The sequence below is a fragment of the Oncorhynchus clarkii genome, chromosome 5 (assembly GCF_045791955.1).
Source record: "Oncorhynchus clarkii lewisi isolate Uvic-CL-2024 chromosome 5, UVic_Ocla_1.0, whole genome shotgun sequence".
Lineage (NCBI taxonomy): Eukaryota > Metazoa > Chordata > Actinopteri > Salmoniformes > Salmonidae > Oncorhynchus > Oncorhynchus clarkii.
The window spans coordinates 89,454,372-89,463,108 of NC_092151.1; the positions used below are offsets into that span (position 1 = coordinate 89,454,372).

The 8,737-nt window shown below is 41.8% G+C and overlaps 1 protein-coding gene across 1 annotated transcript in view; it reads right to left on the bottom strand.

Annotated features, from left to right (window-relative positions):
• Positions 1-3,573, bottom strand: part of LOC139409521 (occludin) — a 32,893-nt gene extending 29,320 nt beyond the window's left edge. Inside the window, exon 1 of the mRNA XM_071154793.1 lies at positions 3,297-3,573. The gene's annotated coding sequence lies outside the window, so the exon portion shown is untranslated. The remainder of the gene's footprint in view (positions 1-3,296) is intronic.
• Positions 3,574-8,737: the final 5,164 nt, after the last annotated feature.

An 8,737-nucleotide genomic window follows, 5' to 3' on the forward strand; every position in this document is an offset into this window, starting at 1 on the left:
CATTTATTTAGAGGGGGTGCATCAGGCCATCATTTATTTAGAGTGGGTGCATCAGGCCATCATTTACAACATAGACACTTTACAGATGACCTTAGCTTTCAGTTGTATGAACCAACAAAGTCAGAACCAGCATGGAGATGTTGGTACTAGGAACCAGAGATCAGACAGCAGCCCAACCCAGCACAATGCTGCTTTTCACCCGGGCCCCGTGGGCAGTGGGAGTCTCCTTCAATCCCTCAAATTGTTCTGCTGCCTTTGAACACTTCATATCCCATCCTCGGCCAAATGTGGTTTTGTTTTGAATTTAGGCCACACGTAACTGCTAGCACACAGTATAAACAGACTTAACAATGGCCATTATTTTATAAAAGTCAACAGGCAAAAGTTTGGCATTCACAACAAGCTGATTTAATTAAAGAAGAAAAAATATTTAAAGATTTTTACATTTGTGAAGTGCAGATGTGAAGTATTTATTTTAGTGCTGATGCTGAGGAGGCCATGTCAGTCTTTGACATCAAAAGACTGCATTGTTCCATCTATTTATCATGACACATTGTAGCACAGGGCAAGAACAGTGTGTGGCTAAATTCATTAGATCACAGTAGTACAAGACATTTAGACTTCCTGCCTGCCTGTCTTCCTGCCTGCCTGTCTTCCTCCCTGGCTGTCTTCCTGCCTGCCTGCCTGCCAACCTGTCTGTCTTCCTGTCTGTCTGCCAACCTGTCTGTCTTCCTGTCTGTCTGCCTGCCTGTATTCCTGCTTGTCTGCCTGTCTGTCTTCCTGTCTGTCTGCCTGCCTATCTTCCTGCCTGCCTGCCTGTTTTCCTGCTTGTCTGTCTGCCTGCCTGTCTGTCTGCCTGCCTGCCTGACTGCCTGTTTTCCTGCCTGTCTGTCTGCCTGCCTGTCTTCCTGCTTGTCTGCCTGCCTGTCTTCCTGCTTGTCTGCCTGTCTGTCTTCTTGCCTGAAAGGGGGTGAAGAACTCACTGTTTCCTTACAGTCACAGACACACTGTGAATGGCCCAAAGCTTTACATCATGGAGGACAAACAAAACAGACAGGCCGGGCTCAACCCAGTACAGCCATTACTTCTCTCTCTTTATGACTCAGTTCAGTAGGGGTCTCTCCTGACTGAGAGCCTCCTTCTCATACACCTTCCCCTCATCCTCTCCCCCTTCCTCCCACAACCTCCCCCCACTCCATATCTTTCATTCCGTCTTCCCTCTCCCCCTCTTACCCCTCCTCGCTCCGGAACTTCTTGTCTTTGTTTTTGGAGGGTGAAGGGAAAAGTCAAGACTGCTAGGTGTGGGAAATGTGGTTGCCATGGTATTTAGGGGAGAAAAAAAATTGGCCACGGTAAAAAAAAAAAATAAAAAAAAAAGGATCCAACAAGAGCTCTCCTGTGTGGATACTGTGGGAGAGAGGGAGGGGTACATTTGGGCAGGAGGATCAGGTGTCTTCTGAAGGGGGTTGCACCTCTGTTTATCAATAGCCTGCCTAGTAGCTTCCATCATCACAGCATATTGGAAATAACTCCCTCTGCAGTGTGTAAAGTCTAGACACTGGTGTCCATTACACCTTTCCAGGACTCTGCTCTACATGTACGTGGTGATGATACTGCCTCACCAAAAGAAACACCTCCGACTGGACATTTTGTTAGGGAATCTTAAGGCAAACCTTAAGAAATGGTTAATGGGCTAAATGCTTTACAGCTAAAGTCCTTAACTGAAACAATAACAAAGCGCCCACCCCTACTCTGTTTTGATTTTTTAAAAGCTTGAGGAATGGGCCTGGAGAGATGTCACCACTCTCAAATTCATGGACAGAGCTATGGATGGAAGGACTGACCATCCATGACATCAACATTATAGTTTTAACCATGTTTTGAGGCTATACAGTGTATATATACTGTTTACTTTCCATCCCTGGTTGTATCCACATGTGATTGTATTGTGTTTTTTAAATCATCAAATAAATAAAATACAATAATACAATACAATTTAACAGCAGCCTACAATTCAGAGCTCCATGTAAATGTTGCCTCTATGAAACAGACAACAGAGTGATAGAGGCTGTTAAGCTGGAGTCAAAGGTCAGCCACCCACTCACTACTCACTGAGCTGCTGTCATCCAGTACAGACAGCCACACACTCAATCATCTCTTGTTGATAACAGAATTCTAACCCTGAATCACATGCCTCACATCTGTCAAAAACTATTATCCCCCATGCCTAATGTAGGCTAAGGCTGGGGCACAGCTAGTAGTAGACGACTCTAGTTACATGGCTATTAAAAACACTCTTTAGAGAGGAGCACTCTAATAAATCAAAATGAAGAATAAAGGAGTACAAGAAAATAATGAACAAATAATGTCTCACAATCTCCCAATACAGGGCTAGACAGACTAGAGCAAAAATAACTGAATGTTTCTCCCTTAGAGAACACAAATGGGCATCAAGCAAATGTATTTGAACTTTTTAGCCTGAGATGTTCCCATTAAAGGCTATCTGATTTTATGTACGCAGTAAGATCAGGTTTACTGAAGAGTCGACCAGGTCAACCACTAGGCATATTTTCCTAATACAGGATGTAAAATTAGAAATAACATAAATAACAGAGAAAAGCTACTAACAATGCAAACGGAAAGCCCCACAGGCCACACCTGTGAGAGCCCCCCTCAAGCCCCGTGAGCGCACTTCACGTCTCTCAGAGCAGGCACAATTGCGAGCTTGTGTGAGAGAACGGGAACACTTGACAATATATAGACCAAAAGAACACCTGGAGTTTAGAGCAACTAATATTAATTATAAAATACTCAAAACGTAGCCTAAAACATTTACAAACGAAATAATAACCTATTTAAATTGGTCGACGTTATTTTAAAATGTAGTTTGAGGCCTATCCCCACTTACAGTATACTCTAAAGGGGTTCCCAAACTAGGTCCTGCACCCGCCAGGTGTACCTTGAGTTTTTTTTGCTATAGCACTACACAACTGATTCAAATAACCAACTCATCATCAAGCTTTGATTATTTTAATCAGCTGTGTAGCAGTGCTAGGGCAAAAACCAAAACGTGGGGGCCCCAGGACCCAGTTTGGGAAACCTTGGTCTAGAAGACATGGTTTCAATATGTAGCCAATCGAGCAACATGTCTTGTAGACTGTTGACTTTTTTGAACCGCCGTAGAGTGCGTGGGAAATGTCCTCAAACTAAATGTTAAAATGAAGCCTACCCATTTAAATAGCTTATTATTTCGCTTTCTAACGGTTTAAATTCGATTTAACGCCCATTTCACTTACCTGAAAGTAAAAGAAAAAAACTGACGGTTGTTGGCGCTTAACGCAGTACCGAAAACGCCGTCGTTTTGCGAGTTTACTTTGTATCCGTCAAGATGTAGACCAGAGAGGTTGAAATAAACTCAGCAACGAAATGAACCTGTTTATTAGTGACCTGCTTTAGTTGTGGTGGCTCCCTCTTTCGTCCCGTCCCACGCGCAGAGACGGTTCTGTGTCTGTGAACAAGTGCTTTGTTGTGCTTTCCAAGGACCTTGGTTGACTGCCCAACCCTACGCTGTCTGGAAGTAGGTGTGATTTGTAGACTAGCCGACTACCCAGTGTGTTATACTTGAGAGAAAAAGTCCATTGGTTGATTGAATTCTGAAAACACTGGTTCTGTGCATTTTCTCATACATTTTTTACAGGTATTAGCATTTGATCTTAGCATTTAATTACCATGTAACAACCAATAGACCAAATTCAATTACTTTGCCCAGGCTTTTTCAGAACTTTCCCCCCTTCAAGATAAGTATAAATAAAAATAAAAAAGTATAAATTAATCATTATATATAAACTTGACTTCTATAAAAGGTTTGGGGTTTGGTCAGATGTTTATTTCCACCAGGTACCACTGGTAAAGTACCAGTCAAAAGTTTAGACACACCTTCTCATTCAAGGGTTTCTCTTTATTTTTACCATTTTCTACATTATAGAATAATAGTGAAGACATCAAAACGAGGGAATAACACATATGGAATCATGTAGTAACCAAAAAAGTGTTAAACAAATCAAAATATATTTTAGATTTAAGATTCTTCCAAGTAGCCACCCTTTGACTTGATGACAGCTTTGCACACTCTTGGCATTCTCTCAACCAGCTTCATGAGATAGTCACCTGGAATGCATTTCAATTAACAGGTGTGCCTTGTTAAAAGTTCATTTGTGGAATTTCTTTCCTTCTTAATGCGTTTGAAGCAATCAGTTGTTTTGTGACAAGGTAGGGGTTGTATTCAGAAGATAGCCCTATTTGGTAAAAGACCAAGTCCATATTATGGCAAGAACAGCTCAAATAAGCCAAGAGAAATGACAGTCCATCATTAATTTAAGACATAAAGGTCAGTCAATCTGGAAAATGTCAAGAACTTTGAAAGTTTCTTCAAGTGCAGTCGCAAAAACAATCAAGCGCTATGATGAAACTGGCTCTCATGAGGACCGCCACAGGAAAGGAAGACCCAGAGTTATCTCTGCTGCAGAGGATATTCATTAGAGTTACCAGCCTTAGAAATTGCAGCCCAAATAAATGCCTAAAAGTTCAAGTAACAGCGACATCTCAGCATCAACTGTTCAGAGGAGACTGCGTGAATCAAGCCTTCATGGTTGAATTGCTGCAAAGAAACCACAACTAAAGGACACCAATAAGAATAAGATAATTGCTTGGGCCAAGAAAGACGAGCAATGGACATTAGACTGGTGGAAGTCTGTGCTTTGGTCTGATGAGTCCAAATATAAGATTTTTGGTTCCAACTGCTGTGTCTTTGTGAGACGCAAAGTAGGTGAACAGATTATCTTTGCATGTGTGGTTCCCACCGTGAAGCATGGAGGAGGAGGTGTGATGGTGTGGGGGTGCTTTGCTGGTGACACTGTCTGTAATGTATTTATAATTCAAGGCACACTTAACCAGCATGACTACCACAGAATTCTGCAGCGATATGCCATCCCTTCTGGTTTGAGGGACTATTATTTGTTTTCCAACAGGACAATGACCCAACACACCTCCAGGCTGTGTAAGAGCTATTTGACCAAGAAGGAGAGTGATGGAGTGCTGCATCAGATGACCTGGCCTTTACAATCACCCGACCTCAACCCAATTGAGATTGTTTGGGATGAGTTGGACCGCAGAGTGAAGGAAAAGCAGCCAACAAGTGCTCAGCATATGTGGGAACTCCTTCAAGACTGTTCAAAAAGCATTCTAGGTGAAGCTGGTTGAGAGAATTCCAAGAGTGTGCAAAGCTGTCATCAAGGCAAAGGGTGGCTACTTTGAAGAATCAAAAATATAAAATATATTTTGATTTGTTTAACACTTTTCTGGTTACTACATGATTCCATATGTGTTATTTCATTGTTTTGATATCTTCACCATTATTCTACAATGTAGAAAATAGTACAAATAATGAAAAACCCTTGAACGAGTAGGTGTGTCCAAACTTTTGACTTTTACTGTAGGCCTATCCATCCCAAATCGAAATAATAGTATTGTAATTGCAACCCGTATACTTACATACAAGATGAGGCAAGTCAGTATAGCTGCTTTGATCAGCCATTTCACTACCCTTTTGAACCAATTCGTATTGCATGAATTGCTTTCATCAACTGCAGTGCAGGCAACGACAGTGAGATCCTATGGGATGTACTGTATATGTGGTCCAGAGGCTACACAGAGGGACTGGGATTGTACACTGAGTGTACAAAACATTAGGAACACCTATTCTTTTTCATGACATAGACTGACCAAGTGAATCCAGGTGAAAGCTATGATCCCTTATTGATGTCACCTGTTAAATCCACTTCAATCAGGGTAGATGAAAGGTGAGGAGCCAGGTTAAAGATGGATTTTTATGCCTTGAGACTTGAGACGATTGAGACATGGACTGTGTATGTGTGCCATTCAGAGGGTGAATGGGGCAAGAAAGACAAAACATTTAAGTGCCATTGAACGGGGTATAGGTAGTAGGTGCCAGGCGCACCGGCTTGATTGTGTCAAAAACTGCAGCACTGCTGTGTTTTCTTCATGCTCAACAGTTTTCTGTGTGTATCAAGAATGATCCAGCCACCTGGACATAACTGTGGGAATCATTTGAGTCAACATGGACCAGCATCCCTGTGGAATGCTTTTGACACCTTGTAGAGTCCATGACCTGATGAATTAAGGCTGTTCTGAAGGCCAAAGTGGGTGGAACTCAATATTAGGAAGGTGTTCCTAATGTTTTGTACACTCAGTGTAGCTCCTTATCTAGTGGCCGTGTGGTGCCAGGACAACAACATCTCCCTCAACGTGATCAAGACAAAGGAGATGATTGTGGACTACAGGAAAAGGAGGATCGAGCACGCCCCCATTCTCATCGACGAGGCTGTAAAGGAGCAGGTTGAGAGTTCAAGTTCCTTGGTGTCCACATCACCAACAAACTAACACGGTCCAAGCACACCAAGACAGTCGTGAAGCGGGTACGACAAAACCTATTCCCCCTCAGGGTACTGAAAAGATTTGGCATGGGTCCTCAGATCCTCAAAAAGGTTCTACAGCTGCACCATCGAGAGCATCCTGACTGACTGGTTGTATCACTGGATGGTATGGCAACTGCACGGCCTCCAACCGTGCAAGGCACTACAGAGGGTAGTGCGTACGGCCCAGTACATCACTGGGGCCAAGTTTTCCTCCATCCAGCACCTCTGTACCAGGCGGTGTCAGAGGAAGGCCCTAAAAATACTCCAGCCACCCCAGTCATAGACTGTTCTCTCTGCTCCCGCACGGCAAGCAGTACCGGAGTGCCAAGTCTAGTTTCAATTACCTCGACTAACCGGTGCCCCTGCACATTGACTCTGTACTGGTGCCCACTGTATATAGCCTCACTATTGTTATTTTACTGCTGTTCTTTAATTATTTGTTACTTTTATATCTTATTTACGTATTTTTATTAACTGCATTGTTGGTTAAGGGCTTGTAAGTAAGCATTTCACTGTTGTATTCGGTGCATGTGACGTACAATTTGATTTGATTTGACATGCTTTGCCAAATGTATGACATGATCTACATTTCTCTTTTTTACTCTCTTTATTTATTCTCTTTTTGTTCTCAGTGGTTGCCTAGTTCTTTGGATATCTGAGGTGGCCTAGTTATTCATTAATTCCCAGGAGTACTGTATGTGTTTTGTTTATGGTGGATGGCTCCCCCTTTCTATAGCTTTTGGGTACTGTAAGAATCTTGACGTCACAGTATCACTTGCCGGTTAACGCAGTATAATGACACACCAGCATTAAGTAACCAAGAAAATGTACACATTTTACTGAAATACAATATTACCATCTCATAGACAGTACATCAGAACCAAATATCTTTCTTATGAGGTAAACAGTCACAGACAGTCCCACTAACAGGCTTATTTTTATTTAAAATAATCTGTATCATTCATTATCTGTGCTGCATTAAATTCGGTTTTATTGAAAGAATGTTTGACAGAGTACACAAAAAAATGTTTCAATAGGACCTTTCCCCTCTTTTAATCTGATGCTCATCAGAAGGTGTGAGTCCATTCTGTAATCACTAGATGGCCATCTGTGGCCCCGCAAGCTGGTGTTGTCCCATTACAGCATTCTTACCGGTGTTCTTCCTGGTTCCTTTCTATGTTCTGTGTACCGGTGAGTCTCTGTAATGTACTGTATATCTATGTCTGTGGCTGTTGGCAAGCCTACAATTGTCCTCTCTGAGGATAAATGACATTCATTAATTAGCTGATGAGGAGTTCAGCTGGAGCACTCTGAGAGGCTTATGTGAATACTGAAGGACATTTTACTGACTACCTGTATGGCAGAAGTCAAAGGTCATTCTCTTGAAGATGGAGTTCATTAGCTATACTCAGTCCCTTTGTCTGTTGTAGTCACCTTTGATTGTGTTGGGAATTGCACCTTGCTAACAAGCCAATATTCAGCACTGTGATGACTGACAGGTTGCTGCATATATCCTTAAAGAGATAGTTTACCCCAAAAGGTTAGTCAGATGTTTTACAATGTATACAGAGTAAGTGGTCTTAAGTTGACTCGTGTCCATATTCCCCATACCATGTTGGGTCACCATGTAGTAAGCCTGTCATGTGTATATTAGGATAAAGGGCCTCAATCCCTAATCAATGGGAAATATTGGCACCATCTAATTAGATGGAATTACACTACGCTAATATTTTCCATTCCTTCAGTTTTGAGGCCTGCAGATTTCTGACGTTGCCATGAGCAGCTGGGTGACTTCCGATGCATAGACAGTGTGAAGCAGCTGTATAATATATCATGCTAGTCCAGAGGTGATCAGAGAGACTGCAGGAAATCTGGGCAATTACAGTTGTTCACTGTTTGCAGACATAGGCCTGTGTGAGTGCCCTTGAGTGATGATTTAGGCCAACTGTATAAGATCATCCCTCTATCCATTTTAAATTGCTAGACATTCTCATCTCTACAAACATCCATTTATCTTTATTTCTTTCTTTATTTTATTTAAACAGGGGGTCACTTTGAGATTCAAATGTATTATAGAATTCAGCACAAAAAAAAACGGAAAAAAAAAATTATATATATATATATATATATATATCATTTAAGAAAAGCAATCACATTCAACACATAGAGGTCCTCAATCAATAATTATAACTGCCTCAATGGCACCAGCACATCTAACTGCAGTGAACTCTGCAGATTGTTCC